The following is a 20475-nucleotide window of genomic DNA, read 5'->3' on the forward strand; positions in this document are numbered from 1 at the left end:
TATGATTAGGTGCTAGGAGTATCAAATGACAGAGTTGTCAGAAACCTTAGAGATCAACTGCTCCAACCCATTCAATTTACAAATGAGGAAACTGAGGCCCATTAAAGAAAAGCACAGCTTGTACAAGATCATGTCAGTAGCAAATGATGAGGCTGGCATTTGCTCTTACACCAAATCTAGTTTTCTTTCTACTGTTCTATGATTTTCCACCCACCTTCCTACCAATCGTAAAATCCCAATATAGAGGCAACTAGGTGGTACAAAGAATAAAGCACTTGGCCTGGATTCAAGAAGACCTGAATTCAAATCATGCACCAGTCACTGAGTGATTCTAGGCATGCCACTTATTCTCAGTCTGCCTCTATTTCCTCATCTGTAAAGTGAATATAAAAATAGCACCTAAATCTCCTAGGGTAGTTGGGAAGAAAAGATGAGATAATATTTGTAAAATGCTTAGTAGATATTATTATTATTATTATTATATTTTAATATAACATGGCTAGCCTCTAAAGGGATTATTAGTTAATTTTTTGTCCCTAACAGCCATTTAAAAGGGTTCTCTTGACATTAAGAAGAGTGGTAAAAGGAATAGTGATCTAGAAGCTGTAATTATAGGATATGATTCATAGTTTCCTTTAAAATTCACTCCAAATGTCACTATATCCCTGAGGCCTTATACTGACCCCATCTTCTCCCCATCAAGTGACCTCCCTACTGCAAGTTATTTGGTCTTCATTTTGTACATATTTTATATTGACTTCTCTGTGTTTAAGTGATCGATAACCTGTCTCTCCTCAATGGAATATAAGATCTTTGAAGCCAAGGACTGTTTCATTTTGTCTTTGTGTCCCCTACGTCTAGCAGAGTGCCAGGACACACTGCCCTTACATGTACCAATACCCAGAACTATCTGCTATCTGAGTTTGGAGCTTGACCATGATTTGTTGCAAATTTGTAATAATCACAAAACTTATTCATCTTAATCAGGACAGTCAAAAGGTTTGAGTGAACATGGTAAGTGCTTACTAAACACTGATACCTGCTGAATGAGTAGATAGATAGAGATATGTAACCTTAGAAATTACCTAGTTCAACTCTCATTTTTCAGATAAAGAAATGAAGTCAGAATAATGAAATAATGGGTCCAAAGTCAAGTGACAGGAAAGTGACAGAGACAGAACTAGGACTCAGTCAATTTTCCTAACTAATGACATCCCTCTGCAGGTCTCTTTGGGACGAGTGAGTCTCTCACCTGGACCACCATTTCTTGAGGTACCCCCGGCCATCACCACTTTACTCTCCTCTTCATTCTTCTTTCTCCTGACTTTTCTCCTTTCTCTCCAGCAGCCTTCTTCTGCCCCATCTTCTTCCCTTTTCTCCCTTCCCTCTCTATTTTATATATGATATTCCTCAGTTAGAACTAAATAGTGCTTTGTGCATAAGCACAATTACAAAATCTCCAGCACTTAGCACAATGCCTAGTGCATTGGTGTATAATAAGCGTTTAATAAATATTATTATTATTACTCTTTTCCTTTTTTCTCTCTTTCTCCTTCCTTCCCTCTCTTTCTCTGCTGTCTCTCTTCCTTTGCTGTCTCTCTGTCTCCCTGTCTCTGCTCTCTCTCTCTCCTCTGTCTCCCCCCACCTCTCTTGTCCCTATCTCTGTGTCTCTTTTTTTCTCTGCCAAATTTCTCCCTCTCCAGTACACTACACTATACTGCCTCAGAAACCCTAGTTCTAGTCCTAATTCTGCAATTAGCTAGGTATATGACCTTGGCAAAGACACACTGAGATTTTAGGTCTCAATTTCCCCATTAAAAATGGTTGAAGGAGACATCAACTGATCCCTGGGGTGCTTTTTAATTATAAAATGCTATCTTACAACTTAAGGAAGAGAGACATACCTCATAATCACAGGGAATTTATGTAGTTAAAATTTTATTGATATAAAAACAAAGGATACATTAGGGGCATAAAAACCAGACTGCAAAATAGCTACCTTGGGTCCCTTTTGTCCTGACTTGGGGACATGCCACAGAATACATGAGGTCTAAATAGGAGCTGGCAACTTGTGCTGGATTAAAAACTGACCTGAATGACTCTTTCGTGTCTGGAGTTATTGTTCCATAACTGGGAGTAAACAAAAGGAGAAAATGTACTAATTTAGGGTAAGGAAACCTCAGGAGCTCAAGATAAGGATGCACACATTGATTGATACAATTATTTTTGTGTCCAGAGGCTTTACTTATAGATTCATTTGTTATTCTAGTTTTTTACCTGGGTATCCTCTCTCCCTCTGGAAGAAGGGACAGTCTCAAATTCTGTGCTATATTTAGTTAGAAAGCAAAACCTTTTTAATTTGGGCTGTAATTCAGTTTCACCTTGTATGATTCATAGGTAGAATTTTTATTGAAATAGTAGCATAATTCAGGATTAGAAAGGCAGGGGGAGATAATGGAAAGAGTGGGTGTCAAAGTCAAGAAGTCTTGAGTTTGTCTTGCCTTTTCCACATAATGGTTTTATTATCACTAATTTTTATTATTAATTATTAGTAGTATTACTCACATTACTAATTAGCTGACACAAAACTCTCTAAGACCATAAATTGTAGAGAAGATAAAGATCTGCATTAATAAGTTATTTATCAAGAGGTAAAGATGAAATCACAGTTCTGACAAAAAAAATAAACCAACAACAACCACCTTTAGATTATAGACTTAGAACTTAAAGGCACATTTGAGAGCCTTCAATTCATTCCTCTCATTTAATAGGGGAGGATACTAAGACTTAAAGAGAAGTAATTTGCCTGAGATCACACAGGTAGTAAGAAGTAGAGTCCACATAGACCCTCTGATTGTAGGATCACAACTTCCTCCTCTATAAAAGTTTTACATTTTTGACATAATTATTAGATAACATAGGGTTAATATGAATTATGACATTTTCATTCATTTGCATCACTTTTAAGTATTGATGTTACAAACTGGACAATCCATTCTTAAGCAATCTTCAACTTAAAATGACTTTAATGGTTCCTATCATTCCCCCCCACCCCCATCTCAGTTACTCCTCATCCAGTCACTCTGACCCAGATCTCCCATATCAGGTTGGTGCTGAAGAAATAAGGAAGCTATAGAGACAGAAGGGAAGTCTGTCAGAAATCCCTGGCAGACAACGCACTGTCTTCAGACTATTGAAAATGAAGTATTTTCCTAAATCAGGCAAATATATGTAAATACCAGTTGATTTTCCTAAAGACATTTTCTTAGAATGAATTTTAAATAAATTCCCTCAAGTGACAGCCATTTTTTTCTTCTTTCTCTGCCAAAGTAACATATTCCCCTCTGTTCTCCCTCCCCTCCTCCAATCTTCCCTCTTCTTCTTTCTGACTCTCTTCTGTGCTCTGCCTAAGGCAGGAGATGTCACTGCCTTGGGGGAAATGACTAGATGTCCCTGAATGTGCAAAAACTACTTAAAGCTGAATGAAGATACCCACACTGACATCTTAAAAGATAAGGAAGTTTGGGGAGTTAGTCACCTCATTAGGCTAACCAGTCCTAGAAGTGGACTTTCAGATAGCCCTTGAATGCCTCCCCTTTTTCCATCTACTTATGCTCATCCTTTATATAGTTTTAGAATACAGGGATCTTTCCTCTCTGTCTTCCAAACTCATTTAAGAATTTATCATGCAGTCTTAAAAGTGGATTTTTGTGTTAAATTATTAGTGGTTTTTTCTGTAACCCTTACCTTCTGACTTGGAGTCAATATTGTGTATTGACTCCAAGGCAGAAGAGTGGTAAGGGTAGGCAAAGGGAGTCAAGTGACTTGCCCAGGGTCACACAGCTGGGAAGTGTCTGAGGTCAGATTTGAACCTAGGACCTCCTGGCTCTCAATCCACTGAGCTACCCAGCTGCCCCCTTTAGTTAATTTTAGTCGTGTTGCCCCGATCAGCTTATAAGCTCTTTGAGGGAAGGGAAAAAAGGAGAGTGGTCATATATTATGTTATACCACTACCACCCGCCACACACCCATAATGGCAGCTAAATCAGTGCCTTGCACCATAGCAGGTGGACTTATTGAAAGATGGAATAAATGAGACTACAAAAAATGCAAAGATTCTTATTTCATAAACATGGATCATTTTATTGCATTCTGCCCCAGTCAGACACCGTGTCTACATATGATGTTCCATTCTCAGAATCACAGTTGAAGGACATTGATAGTTCCTACCTCCGAAAAATAAAAAGAGTTGGACTAGATAACACCTAAAAGTCCTTCCAGCTTTACAGTCATGAGCCTCTAGGCATCTGAAGGACTGTCATGGACAAAAGGGATCAGACATTTCCTTGGCCTCACAAGGCAGTCCTAAGAGTGGCAATAGATTCAGTTGTCTGGGAGTCACACTGTATGTAGCTCTATTGAAGGAGCTGTCCAAGTGTAGAGTAGGTTGCTTTGGCATCTGTTGGCTCCTGCTCCCAGGAGTTCTTCAGGTGGTCAGAGATGACCTCTGAGGTGCCTGTCAGCACACAGGGACTGTGTGGTTCTCAAGCATCTCAAAGTTAGAAGGCATTTGTGGAGGGGATGAGATCTGGCCATTCTCTGCCAGAAGCATCCAAGATCTTTAATTCTTTAAAAGATAGTCCTTTTATTTTTTTATCCTAGATGAAATTATACAAAACCACTCAAGAAGGACCTCAGGAAATGAGTCCCCAAGGAATAGGTAGCTACCATTTAGAGCATGCAAGCAAACACACACACACACACACACACACACACAATGTATTTACTTCAACAGTTCATATTGACCCAATGTTTTCACTCATTTTCCCTCAGAAGAGATGCAGAAGCAATATCTCTCTGAGACAACAGCTCATTTGGATATGCTTTGCTGTGTTCCTGGGGAAGAAAAGGAACACCATAATGACTATTGACCCCATTTCCTCCCTTATCTCACTGATCTCTGGCTGTTACTAACTGCCAACTGTTAACTGTTCCTGCTAGTCCTGGATGTCAGATAAACTGACAGACTCAGGCTGCAGGGGACAGGAAATGAAGGCTTGCTGAGGCAATGGGTAGCACAGGGGGGATTATGGCTGGCCAAGAGTCAGTTCTGCAGGACAGGTTTTTTTCCAGACACTTTAAACCTGTGAATAGGCTATGGTCCAGTTGTTTGAAATGGTTAGATCTCTACTAAAGAGCTGAATTAAGAATAAGAGGATGTTTATCAGCCAAACAGGATTTCCTTGGACACTCTGCTTGATTTTTTTCTCCCTATGTTTGCCTGACTGAGATTTGTCTCTCTATATCCTGGAGGCCTTACTATGAACAACAACTTCCCCTCCAACCCCTCCACCCCCACTTTCCCCTCCAAAAGGGAACAAGTAAGCCATACTCTCAAAAGGGGACTAAATAACATTTTCCTGTCTCCCCCTACATGTTTCATTCCCTTGGGATGGTATAGGGGCTGGGGACAGGATCCCTCAGAGGTAAATAGTTCCATAATTAAATCAATGTTTCTTTTTCTTGACTTCAGCTGGCTTACTGAAGAGTAACATCTGGACCCAGGACAGTTTGGGATGGTGAGCCACACAAATCCCCCTGGCCAGAGATTGGCTCCACCCAGCTTTCCTTCCAATTCTAGCAGCTCTGTTTTCTTCCAGGATTGCCAGATGCTGCCCAGCTGGAGTCTGTTGTCTCTCCTTCTCTGATTGTTAGCGGAGGGCAGGTGCGACTACCCCACAGATACTCTACAAAGAAAAATGCCATCAAAGTCATCCTACAAACTCTGTTTCTTCCTCTCATTCTCTTTCCATCTCCTTGTAATCATGAAAGCTTCGTTGCTCCCAGGAGACACTGAATCCCTGGACATTCTCTCTAGGACCTTTATTCAGTATACTAGACAAGTATATATGTCTTGCCCCTCACTGCCACATTCACAGCTCTCCTCTGCCATCACCACTCAGCAACCTTTCCTGTGAACTTTACCTCATCAAAGTTTATTCCTCTACCAGATATTGGTGGACAACATTTAGCAGCTCTCAGCTCATTCATCCTTTTTTTCTCAAGGAGCTTAGGACCTAGCTCATTGTCTTCCCTACCACTCCACTCCAACCTTTGTCATTTATACTTGAGAAGTTCCCTTTCAACACCAATTCATCATCCCCCTCAACCTGGAAAGACCTGCATCTTCTTATAGATGATGGCCATAATCTTGATCTCACTTCAACTCCACAATCAGATGAGATAACAATTGTTTCAAACTGTAAAGTGATACATAAATATTAGCTACTTTCATTACAATTCCTGATGCTGAAATTCCTCTCTGGGACTAGAATTTCCCATCTTGCCTCTTCTTCTCCCTATCTCCTAAATCTATGCTTTCTCTTCACTGCAACCTTCAGTCACTCCCCCTCTCTTTGCTTTCCCAGAAATAACCCCTGCTCTCTACTCACTTTTCCCACTCTGCCACCCTGACTCAACAGTTAACCAGTTCAACTTTATAGCATCCCTCTAATCCTTTGTACTCCTGTCCTTTCATCATTCATTCCTTTCTAGACTCGAACCCTGGATTTTTCCCCACCTCAGTCTTCTCTCCTCCCTCTAGTGTATTGATGAATGCTGCTAAAGGAAGAACCACGACTGTGTTGACTGGGACTATGACAAATTTGCGTCATCTAATTTGAAGAGGGTCCTCATGGCTACAGAGATATTTTTACTCTTCCCTGATTAACCTCCTATTGTGCTCCTCATATTGTCTGCTTTTGTCTTCTCAAGTTGCCCACCTGTACAATCTACTTTCCTATTGTTTTCAATGAAATGCTTATTCATAGTTAAAAGAGAAAATTGAGGCTATTATTGGGACCTACCTTTTTTCTTCAATTCTATAACTTGAATCCCCTCAGCATCAAACTCACCACTTACAAAGTAGAATTCATCTTTCTCTCCAAATCTATACCTCTTCATAAATTCTTTTTCTTTTGAACCATCCTTCCAATTACCCAAGTTTGCAGGTTTAGCATTATCTATGACTTTTCAATCTCCCTCATTACCTACATCCAGTCAGTTTCAAATTCCATCCATTTTATCCCATCTCATCTGTCCTCATCTCTAATTTCAAAGAGTCATCAACATAATTGGCATGACTACCTCTTGGGCAGCAAGGTGGTCCAGTAGAAAAGAGTGCCAGGTCTGGAATCAGGAGACTCATCTTCCTGTGTTCCAATCTGTCCTCAGACACTTAATGATTGTGTGACCCTGGGAAAGTCACTTAACTCTGTTGCCCTCATTTCCTCATCTGGAGAACATGGCAAACCATTTCAGTATCTTTGTTAAGAAAACCCCAAAAGGAATCAGGAAGGGCTACACATGACTGAAAAATGATTGAACAATAACTACCTCTTACTTAGGCTATTATCATAGTCTCTTCATTGGTCTTTCCACTTCCAATTTCCCCTTTCCCTAATCCATCCTTCACATAGCTTCCAAAATGATATCATTAATGCACAAGTCAAACCATGACCATTCCTCTACTCAAGAAATTATACAGCCTCCCTATTTTCCCTAGGATAATATACAAATTCCTTTATTTGATACTTAAAATTCTTCATACACTGGCTCCAATTTCTCTTTCCCATCTGATTTTACACAATGGTCCTTCATGTTCTTTACATTCCAGGCAAACTATCCAATTTCTATTTTTTAAATACGAAGCCCATCTTCTACCTATGGGCTTTTGCATAGACTGTCCTCTATACTTAGAATTTCCTCCATCTTCATTTTGGCTTTTGAGAATCTCTAACTCTAAGGATCTTCTCAGGTTTTTTCTGTTCTTTCTACTTTGAGGCTTTGAAACCCTGCTCCCTAAAATTCATTTCTACTTTTTTAAATAGATTTTGAATTTATTAATCTGTTTACATGTTGTTTTTAGTGGGTAGAATGTAATAGACTTGACATTTCCAGTGCCTGGTATATATAAAATACTTAACAAATTCTTATCGAATCAAGGCCACCTTGTTTATTAAAGACCTTGAAAGCTAGGTTTTCTTTAAATAGCAGGACTTATAGGAATAGTAAAAAAGAAGTTTCTAGTACTCCTTAAACTTCTACTTATCTAGTGTCATAACAAAGATACTAGAGTGGTTTGGTATTTCTTTTCCAGCACATTTTACAAATGAGGAAATGAGATAAACAGAGTTAAGTGACTTGTCTAAGATCACACAGTTAGTAAGTGTCTGAGGTCATATTTGAACTCATGAAAATGAATATTCCTGATTCCAATTCCAGCACTCTATCCACAGCACCACTTCAATGCCACCATTAATACTACTACTATACAAAGTAATAATCATAGCTCTCATTTCTGTAATGTTTCACAATTTATAAAATAACCTTATCATAGCTATACAAGGTAAGTAGTTATCTTATTATACCCATTTTTCACATAAAGAAATTGAGACTTTTAAAGATTAAGCAATTTACCTAGTGTTACACAGCTAATAATGTCAAAATGTCAAAGTCAAGACCTGAATTCAGTTCCCCGATTCTAGATGGAAGGCTTTTTTTTTCTACTATACACACTACATCAAGTAATAGACATCAGAGTTAATTAATATCTAATGAATTTTAATTTCCTATTTTATTATCTACCTAGACACATATTACTACAGACTTATTGTGGGAAACACATTGTACTATTATTCTAGTCTCAATTCTGTACAAAACAAGTTGTATGACCTAAAGCAATACATTTAAAGTTTTTTTGGGAGCAGTTTACTTATCTATAAAATAATGTATGGGGGAGGGAGAGTAAAGAAGAGGAGGAATAAGGATGGTAGGTTAGACTGCATATTCTCTATGTCCCTCCCAGCTTTAGATTTTATGATTCTAATGGTCTCTTCCTCTCCTTTGAAAAGAGTTCATTTTAATAAAATGAATATTAATTGAATACATATGATGGAAAATGGAGCATATAAATGTTGTCTTCTTATAATTTACACTTAAGTTTGGATGCTCCATTTTTTATTAACCAAATGTATGACACTGAGAAAATCACTGGAGCTCTAACAGCTCCATTTTTTGTTTAATATATAATGACAGAGTTTAGATATTTAAAGCACCTTTCAGGTTCAAATCCTGTAATTTTATGAGCTCTCAGACAAGAGACAAAGGCAAAGGGAAATAAGAAAATGCCACAAAGTTCCCTAGACTCTGCTTAAGACAGCTAGAGGACATCATACCATCTTGGAAGAACTGAAACTTTCAGAAACCCAGAAATAAGGGAAGGGTGGCATCAAGGAAAGACTAAAGTTTAAGATATGCCCTAACCTCCTGGAGAACAGAGTATACCTTTAAAAAGGCTGGAAAAATGAGCAGACATAAAAAATACCTAACTTTAGAGAATTTTTATGGTGACAAAAACAAGGCACAGGCATAGAATGGGGACAGTGAATATAAAATAAACATATGCAAAGTCCAAAAGAAAAATATGAATTGGACTCAGATCCTGGAAGAATTCAAAAAGGATTTCAAAAATCATTTAAGAGAGGCAGAGGAAAAATGGGAAGAGAAATGAAAGTAATGCAAGAAGAAATGGGCCATATAAAAAAGGAGGCTCAAAAACTGACAGAAGAAAATCATTTCTTAAAAATTAGAATTGGGCAACTAGAAAGTAAGGACTTCATGAGACATCAAGAAATATTAAAACAAAATCAAAAGAATGAAAATTTCTAGTGAGAAGTCGTCCATTTCATTCATCAATAGTTTTATTTGTTACAAAGTTTTATTTGGATCAAACCTAAATATGCCTCTTTTCAACTTCTACTGATTGTACTTAATCCAGACTTCTGAGAACAAACAGAGCAAGTGTAATCCCTCTAACATATGATAAGATTTCCAATTCTTGGACACAGTTTGTGTCTAAACTTCCTACCTTTTGAATATTCTCCATACACAACACTTTTACTCCTCTCCACCCCCCTCATATGACATGATTTCAAGACCCAGTACAATCCAGGTTATACTCTTCTAGTTACCCTTTAATTTATTCGAGATCTTCTTGAAAGAAGTACTTGCACAGAGTACTCAATATGATACTCCAAGGGTTGTCTGCCAAGAAGGATGATCACCTTCCTACTTCAGAATTTTGTGTTTTTTTTCAATATAACTTATGATTGCACTAGCACAACTTCTTCTGAGATCTCTTCTTTCTCTGAAGCCCTACAGTATTTTGTACCAAATGAATTTTACAAGTTATTAAGATATTAATATCATAACTATCATACCATTATATAACTATATATATATATGTTTCATGTCTATGTCTATAGCTTTTTCTTTATCTGTTTATATCCATATTCATATTTATAATTACATCCAGATCCAAATTCATATGTATAACCCCATCTATATCTATTTGCTGTTGTTCAGTCACTTTTATTCATATCTGACTCTTTGTGACCCCAATTTGGGGTTTTCATGGCAAAGATATTTCATGGAAAAAGTCATCTCTTTCTCTAGCTCAGTTTACAGCTAAGGAAACTGAGGCAAACAGGGTAAAGTGATATTAAGTGACTTACTCAGGGTCACACAGATGTAAGTATCTGAGACTACATTTGAAGTCAGAAAGATGGACCTTCCTGACTCCAATCCAATGCTGTACCCACTGCTCCACTTAGCTGTCCCAAAGCATATCTATATTCAGATCTAGATCTGGATTTATATTTCATCTGCATCTACATCTACAACTATACCTATATCTATATCTAATCCATACTTATATCTGTCTCTCTCTAGATCTTATCTAAATCTATATTCATACCTATGTCTGTCTATATCTAATCTATATATACCTATATCTATAATCTATGTTTAATTTATACCTATCTCTCTATATATGCATATATATAAAATCTATATCTATTTATACTATTTCTAATCTATATCTACTTATATCTATTTCAACTTTGAGAGAGCCTTGGCATAAAACAGCTATTCTCAAACCTTTTTCTTTTTCTTTTTCTTTTTTTTTTTTTTTTTTTGGTCTCAGAACCCTTCTACACTTTGAAACCATTGAGGGACACTCCCTAAGATATTTTGTTTTTGAGGGCTATATGTATTGATATTTGCCAATTTAGAGACAGAAACATCTTAATACTGTTATGAAAATAATTTTAGCCTTATAGATTCCTTGAAAGAGTCTCAGGGATGAAGTGCTGGACTAGAGAATAGCAAACTAGACCCAGAACAAGGAAGACTTGAGTGCAAGTCCCACTGCCAAGTCTCACTGATATTGTGACTCGGCTGTCAGTGATTCCCAAAGTGGTCGCCCCCTGGTGGGTGCTGCATCTATCTAGAGGAGCGGTGATGGCCACAGGTGCATTTATCTTTCCTATTAATTGCTATTAAAATTTAAAAAAATGTATTCCCAGGGCGCTAAGTAATATTTTTTCTCGAAAGGGGGCAACAGGCCAAAAAAGTTTGGGAACCACTGGGCTAAGTCATTTAACTTCTCTGTATTCTGGGGCAGTTTTCTAAGACAATAAGTTGCAGAAAAGGTGCTAATTTGCGTTGATAGAAGTAATTTCCTGGTCTCAGAATTCCTTATATCAATGAAAGCCCAGGTCCAGTTCAGATAGACATATGTACACATATCTACATGCCTCTATGAAAATATATGCATACATAAACATATATGTGCACACATACATACATATATCTTCCCTTGGGGAGCTACTAGAGAGAAGAAAATAGAAACAAAATTTTTTTAGCAATTCTTTTATCCCTCTCCTTACTCAAGACAGTACCTTAAAGATGGAAGGAGCTTACCCTTTCCATTTAAAATGGAATTAACTTCATGGTTTTGTCTGAAGTCATGATGGTGAACCTATGGAAAACGTGCCAAAGATGGCACACAGAGACCTCTCTGTTGGCACATGTAGGCACCTGGCTCAGTCTGCTGGGAACCTAGCTCTGCCTCCAAACACAGGGGTAGGACACTGCATGCAGTTGGGGGCAGGGCACAAGCACACAGTCTGGGGGTGTGGGTGAGGCAGGTTACAGGGTCCCTAAAAAGTTCCAAAAATTTTGACATCAGTAGTCTAGGGCAAGCCATGTACAAAAATCTTTCCCTTATTCAGTCCTCCTTTCCCTATCTTTCACCCAAATTCTTAAATGGAGTCCTACAAGGTATACCCTTATCAGTAAATTCAGATTAGACCTCACAGTGCACCATTAAATTTAATAAAAGATATGTGCTTATGAATAATATTTTCTTTCTATTTTTTCCACTGTTGATAAAATTAAGCCCCCCAAGTTGTTAAGCATCCCTAGTCCTCCAAATTGTTTAATCCAGCTAGGAGCCTCCCACTGAGTTGATTTTTCTGGTAGCTAGGCATTTTTTCCCCTTCAAGGATAAAAAAAAAGAAGAAAAAGGAACTGGAAAATCTTCTGTGTGACATGTTTATGAATTTGAACTTCCATGAACCTTGGGGAAAGCTGAGATGGAGTGATAAGGCCAGATCTGTCAGCAATATCCAAAGAGATGCAGTTATGTATCTCCAGCCATCTCCCTGTTAATGTATCCTTCTGAGAAGAAGAGCCAGTTAAAACAATTACAATTAGATAAGAGATTAGATCACTATGAAAAACAAGACTCTGACTTTAGGCTTTGAAATGCAAACAGAGCAATTAAATGTTTGTATCTGATAACACAGTCATAATGCCTCCCTCCAACAGACTGGGAGACCATTAAATTGCTAGTGGCTGAGCCATAGGAGTGGACAAATAATTCCTGAGGCTGCCATTTTCCAGCTCTGGAATTTATAACTAGCCCTTTTCCCTCCACCCTCTTCAATATTTTGACTTCTTACAGTTGACATTTTGATTTTTATGGGCTTGCTGTCTGATCATAGACTGACTAAACATGTCAACACTATCACACTTAAGTAGCATGGCTCAGAGGAGTTGAAGATTTGGACTGAGAGTCAAGAGACCTGGATTTAAATCTCAGCTCTTCTCCCCAAGTCTCCCCAGGGGTGTGCTGATCAATGTTTAACAATAGGTTACTGACCTTCTCTGGGGGGAGTTTGGGGGTGAGGGGTGGGGAAATGAAGCAAAACAAAATAAAAACTTTTGGGGAAACATTTTTAAAGTTTTATCTCTGTTATTAACCTTTTCTCCATCATTTTCTTAGGTCTAAATCAATAAAACAATAACTCAGGCTCTAATCTCTAGCATTTGATTATTTCTAAGGTGTAAATGTTTACACTGAAAATTTAACAATTAGCTCTTGGTCACTGGGTTCAGCATAATCCTTTCCTTACCCTCACTAACAATATGGCTTTGTCCTTTCATTTTTCTGAATTTCAGTTTTTCATCTGGAAAATGGAGCTAATTCTATCCACCTTCTCTGTTTTTCAGGCTGCTAGGAGGCTCAGTGGATAGAGTATTAAACCTGCAGTCCAGAAGACTCATCTCCCTGAGTTTGTATCTGGTCTTGGAAGTTTACCAGCTGTGTGACCTTGGCCAAGTCATTTAACCTTGTTTGCCTCAGTTTCCTCATCTGTAAAATGAGTTGGAGAAGGAAATGCCAAACCACTTCAGTATGTTTACCAGGAAAGTCTCCAGTGGGGTCCCTAAGAATCAGTCATGACTGAACAATGATCTTATTTGGAGGAGAATGTTGATAGCTAAACCACGTAATAAGTTGTAGAGTTCTTGACAAATGCAAGGTATTCTAGTTTAGAGCAGAGACTCTCAACCTGAAGCCAGAGAACTTTTGTGGGGGTTTTGGAGGGAATTACATTTTAACATAATTAGATTCCTGTACATTTTTTTTGTCTTTTTGCATTTAAAAGCATTAACCTGTAAAAGAGTCCATAGGTTTCACTAGCCCACCAGAAGGGTGACATGTTAAAAAAAAATGATAAGAACTTCTGTTCTAGAGTATAGAACTGGCAGAGACCTTAGAGGCCATGTAGTCAAAACCCCTTATTTACTGAAGAAAAAAAGACCTTTCTTTCCTTGCATTTTGCATAACCCTTATATCTCCCCTATGCTCATTATTATGTTTTATTTAGCAAAGACTGACAAAGGGGTGTCATGAATATAGGGCCCTTCCAGAAGTTCAGAATACCTGGGGAGACCAAGCCTGGAAGTGAAAAGTTTCCATTTTTACAGTGACTGTGATGAAGTCATGAAAAAAAGAAGAAGAAAAAAAAGAGGCCAAAGAAGGATGCTAAGAATCTCTCAGTGCAAAGCAGCTTTACTATAGTGTCTGAGCTCCAGTGAGGATTGGGACTAATCCATTTTATCTTTATTCTACGCATGCTTAACCACAGTAGGTCTAACATAGCATTCTATGCACAGGAGATATTCCCTACATGCTTGCTTAGCTTAATGGAGAAAAATAGGGCCTCTAGAATCAGAGACTCATAGAATGTTAGACATGGAAGGGACTTCAAAGTTTATTTAGTGCAATCTTCTCACTTTATTGATCAAGGAACTGAATCCTAGAGAGGTGAACAGGATGAGGTCAAGTTATTTGTTCAAATTCATATACCCAGTGAGTGGCAGAGTTGGGAGCAGAGCCCAGATGTCTTGGCTCTCATCCCAGTGCCTGAGTCCAACGTTGACCTCTAGTTGTGGTCATCTACCTTCATCATTGCCCTGTTGGAGGATACCAAATCATCAGAAAGCATTTGAATATGACAGATTTTCATCCTGTCTCCTTAATGGCATGTCTGCATTTTCCAGGTGACTCTTGGGAAAATCCCTTTACTTTTCTGGGCCTCAATTTTCTCATCTTTTCAATTAGAGGACTGAACCATAAGGTCTATAAGGTTCTTTCTACTCTCTTTGCCTTTGATTAAAGAAAAAAAATCAGTTGAAATAGATCTGTGATTTTGTCGGTGTTAGAAACTTTTAAGTGTGGAAATTCTTTCTACCAGTACAGGTCTGCAACTCATATATAACTTTTAGTCTTAGAGCAAAGTCTGGGACAGGGAGAGATTAAGTTCATTATCACAGAGCTAGTAAATACTAGAGGTGGAACTTGTCCTCTGACTTCCATTAATTTTTAAAAATTATGCATGAGCACAGCTAACTCCTGCCTTCTCTCTTAATAAGAGTTTCTTCAAAATTAGTTATCACTCTTGAGATGGGGTCATGATTTTGTTTTGTTTTTATTCTCTACCATTCTACTGAAAATAACACTTATTTACAGACATTTGGATTTAGCAACTTTAACTAAAAGTCTCTGAAATAAAAATTATAAGATTATTCACCTTTTTTTCCATTTTTCCTTTAAAAAATTCAATCAATTCATTTTTTTTTGTACTTTGTAGATTCCAAAGTAAAAAATACCATGACTGGTACTTTCAGGCAGGAAAAATACAAGCATCAGGCTCCTTTAAAAAAAAAATAAAGCCCAATTTATTTGCTATGTTTCCCCTCCAGCTATCAACCCATCCTCAGAGAATCCCTAGGTGGGGTAGCATCAGCAAGGCCAGTTGAACAGTTTCCTAATGAAGTGCACTGTTAACTTTTCTAATTAATTCAAAGAGGCTGGATGTTTATTGGCTCAGTTTGAAGTTTTACAGCCTGGGGATCCAAGCCAGTAATCAAGTTCTCCAGCTAGAATCAAAATCTGAAAACCAGACAAGGGGACTCAGAGGGGTGACTCCAGTCTCAGCTGTGACTGATTACAAGGGATGTCAGTCACTCAATATTGGAGCTCAACTTTACCTCTATCCCATACAGATATCCTGTTGTGTTGCTGTTTATTAGACTTCACTGTTGACATGGTAAATATTGTGTGTGTTTGAGGGAAAGTTTTCGTGGTTAATAAATGAATTTCATTTTTGGATGGTTGGTAGTATAAGGAAATTCTCCATCTCATCCAAGCTGTAAGAAAAGTGAATAACCACTTTATATGACTGCCTTTTTTCTAGAGTTTTTAATAAAAATGTCTAGTGAATTGTGAATGTTATAATAATAACTCACCTGTATCTAGTATTTGATGGCTTACAGCTCTTTTAGGTAGCTAAAATATTCTTATTCTCATTTTACAGTTGAATCAATCAGTCAATAAGCATTTAGGTGCCTTCTCTGTACCAGGTGGGCAGCTAGGTGGTTCAGCCAGAATAGAGAGTGCTGGGAATGGACTAAGAAAGACTCATCTTCTTGAGTTCAAATCTAACTTCAACTACTTACTAAATGTATATGAACTTGGGCAAATCACTTGATCCTGCTTGCCTCGGTTTGCTTATCTATGAAATGACCTGGAGAAAGCAATGGCCAACTATTTTGGCATCTTTGCCAGGAAAACCACAAATGGGGTCACAATGAATCAGACATGACTGAAAAATGACTCAACAACAAAAATATACCAGATATCATATTAGGTGCTGGGTATACAAAGAAGAAAACAATCCTCACGCCCAGAGTTTATGTTCTGGTCAGGGATAAGACAAAAAACAAAACTACATATAAATATGAACATAAAAATAAAGAGAATAAAAAAATATTGGACCTAGGAGGTGATTCAGGAGAGGACAGCACTAGCAGTTGGAAGGGACCAGGAAAGGCGTCATGTAGAAGGTATTATTTGTGCTGGATCTTGAAAGATAAGATGGATTCTAAGAAGGGGAGGTGAGGAACTAAAATTCAGAAAGAACAAGGGTTTGTCAAAGACACATAGCCCAGAACTGATACTTTTAAATTGCTTAATAAATGTTTATTGAATTGAATGGAATAAGAGATGTGACTGGGACTTCAACACAGGTCTCCTACGACTAAATCCAATGTGCTCTTCTATTCCTCCATCCCATCCCTCTTGATGTCATACCTCAGGAATTTTTCTATTCAATTTTTTGATCATTCAGTTCTCAAAGATAAGAGCAAAAACCTTTTCCCTGTTGGTATTTTTTGCTTCGTTTTGCACTGTAAAGGACAAACCTTTAAATGAGGCAGTGTAGCATTGGATTGGAAACACTCATATCTCATTACAAGATTCACGGATGATGCCAAAGAACCAATTATGGACAGCCACATAATGGCCGATCTCTTCAGCCTTGACCCTTCATATATCAGCAGACATACCTATCCCTGCAGTCCCTAAATATCTCTGGACAAAATCCAGCAAACGCAAATGCTTTCCTCATTACTAAAAACGGCTATAGAGGGCTTGTTTCCTCCATGCTGTGAATGGCATCACCTGCAACCTCTTTGCTTCCTGACTCTGCAGTGCTCCCATCTCCTGACAGAAATAATCTAATATTAATATTAAGCCTATGTTTTCTCCTTCTTTAACTTCCTTTCATATCTGCCAAGGATTGGCCCTGTTGTATAACGATAAGCACCACCGAGCCCCAATAAACAGCCTTTTTATGAGGTGCTGAAATTTTTTATTAGCCTTTATTAGGTTATTAGACCTCTTAGCAATCCTTTGTGCTAAACAGTGAATGGGCATAAAAGTCCTATTTTCCAGGTAAGAAAATGGGCATGCAAAGAGATTGATGACCAAAAGCAGGCTAATCCCTCTGAGCTAGATATGAGAGCCAGATTCTGCTTACTCCTAAGTGCTTTGTATTCTCTCAGAAACACACCATTGCCCCTATTTGGCAATTAGACCCTCAGGTATTTTTGGATTGCAATACAGTCCCCTCCACTAGGCTGGTCATCGTTTTACCTAAGTTATACATAATTTAATTCCTTTAATCTTTCTCATACATCAATCCTTAATCACTGGGATAACCCTTTTAGTACTCTCAGCAGTTTGTGCTCTATGCTGGGGTTGGGCCAAATTGTAAAAGCTAAGGTGCATTGGTCTCTACCACTAAAAAGATCTAGACCTTAAAAAGAAGTGAAAAATGATGTTAGTAAAAACTGACTTTTACATAAAACTTTAAATGTGCCAAAGGGCTTTACATTTATCATTCCATTGCATTTTTAGAACAACTCTATGGGATAGAGGATATAGGAATTCTTCTTCTTCATTGACAGAAAAAAAAAACTGAGGATCATAAAAGTTATTTCTTGCACATGGACATATGTTTAGTGAGTATCAAAGGCAGAATTTGAATCAGGATGTTCCTGACTCCATGTTCAACACTCCATGCCTCCTCATGCCTAGAATGATTCCTTCAACTCCACCTCCAGGATTCCTTGGCTTTCTTAGTCCCAGTAAAATCCATCTTCTACAATCTCTATAGCCTTTCTTAATACCTCTTCATTCCAATGTCTTTTAATTCTTATTTATCTTGCATATAGCTTGCTTATACATAACTGCTTTCATGTCATCTCCTCCATTAGATCGTGACTAGATTGTGATTAAATAGATTCCTCAGGATTTGCATTTTTCTATATCTTCAGCATTTAGCATTTAATACAGTACTTGGCACATAATAGGTGCTTAATAAATGTTTATTCACTGACCCATTAAGCTATTCAAGTCACACTGCCAATTCTGGGAAGATGGAGGCTTAAAAAGAGCAAATCTTAAAACCTCTTCACCCTTCCATACCTAGATAGAAAACAATGAGCTTTGAGAAGAAAGAGGACCATATCTAACAATGGCACAGAGCAGGGGGATCCTACTGCTGGACAGCTAAAGAGGTACACCAAGAAAAAGGCTTGAATTCTTGAACTGTCAGGTCTGAGGGTATAGAAGGGGAATCCCAGGACCCCTCCCCCACTCACTGTGCAGAGACTCCAGTGGCACTTGAAATCTCCAGTTGGGCCAGTACACTGTCCTGGAGAGAGGGACTTTCTGGTGCCAGACTTGGGGAGTTGAACACAGGCACCACGGCGGCGACTGGAGGAGAAAGCCAGAGAAACAAGGCAAAAACATTTGGAAGATGGCGGCTTAGATGGAGCCAAACCTCAGACCACCTGGCTTTATCAAACCAAGATAGAGAACAAAGGGCTTCAAGAGGAAAGAAAACAAGGTCAAACATCAGGACAGATCAGGGGGACCCTCAGCTGGACAGCTCAGAAAAAGCACCCCATCTTGCCCCCCATTTTTCCCCCTCAGGGCACATTAAGCAATACAGACTAATCCAATCAATACAGGCTTAATTGCATAAATTGGACAGACAAGAAGTCTTCAGAGAGCAGGGAAACTCCAACACCCCTCTCCCATACACTGCAGAGAAAGTAACTACAAACCTCCATTGCTAGCTGAGGGAAGATCTTTCATCAAAGCTCATTAAATCCATCTGCTTAAACTAGCAGAACAGAAAAGGAAAAAATATAAGTAAACAACAGAAAAAGATGAAAGAAGTAACAATTGACAGCTTCTTTCAAGGAAGGGAAAGGAGAGCAAGTGAAATAGAAGAGGAAGAAGTTCCAGCGAATTGGATACAGGTTTTGGAAGATCTCAAAATTTAATTAACTCAAGAATTTCAGGAACTCAAAAAGCAATCAAGAGAGGCTGAAGACAATTTGAAAAAGGAAATACATGAACTAAAAGAAGAAAATAAAGTCTTAAAATCCAAAATTGGCCAGCTTGAAAATGAAGCAAAGAAGGTAAAAAATGTTCTACAAAGAAAATCAGACCAGAAGTAGAAGGATGACCAAAAAGCCAGGGATGAAATTAGTCTTTAAAAAATAGAACTCAACAACTAGAAGCAAATGACTTCATAAGGCAGCAAGAATATATAAAACAAAATCAAAAAAATAAAAAATTTGAGGAGAATATGAAACACCTCATTGATTCAACCAAAGATATGGAGAACAGAGCTAGAAGAGACAATTTAAGAATTATTGGTTTACCGGAACATCATGACAAAAGAAAAGGTTTAGACATCATCCTATAAGAAATTATCCAAGAAAACTGCCCTGACATTCTTGAACAATAAGGAAAAGTGGAAATTGAAAGAATCCACAGATCACCTCCTACATTTAATCCACAACTGACAACTTACAGGAATATTACAGCCAAATGCAAACACTACCAGACCAAGGCAAAAAAAATATCACAAGCTGCTAAAAAGAAGTCATTCAGATACCAGGGAACTACAGTTAAGATAACACAGGATCTGACTGCATCTACATTGAAGGACTAGAAGGCATGGAACATAATATTCCAGAAAGCAAGAGAACTGGGTCTAAAACCAAGAATCAACTATCCAGCAAAACTGACTGTATTTTTGCAGGGGAAAGTATGGCCATTCAATAAAATTGAGGACTTCAAAGCATTCATAAAGAAAAAATATAGACTTAAACAGACAGTTTGCTGCCCAAACACAGAACTCAAGTGAATCACCATAAGGTAATTAAGGGGGAGGGGGGATAAAAAAAATCTTTTCTTTAAAGGATCCAATAAGTTCAATCAATTTGTCTCCATAGAAGAAAAGAAGATATTGGCAAATATTAAAAATTATTATTATCAACAGGGTTACTAGAAGAAGATTACATAGAGGGAACAAATTGTATAGCATGAAATGTCAAGACATAAACATATATATATATATATAT

Source organism: Gracilinanus agilis, chromosome 2 (assembly GCF_016433145.1).
Source record: "Gracilinanus agilis isolate LMUSP501 chromosome 2, AgileGrace, whole genome shotgun sequence".
Lineage (NCBI taxonomy): Eukaryota > Metazoa > Chordata > Mammalia > Didelphimorphia > Didelphidae > Gracilinanus > Gracilinanus agilis.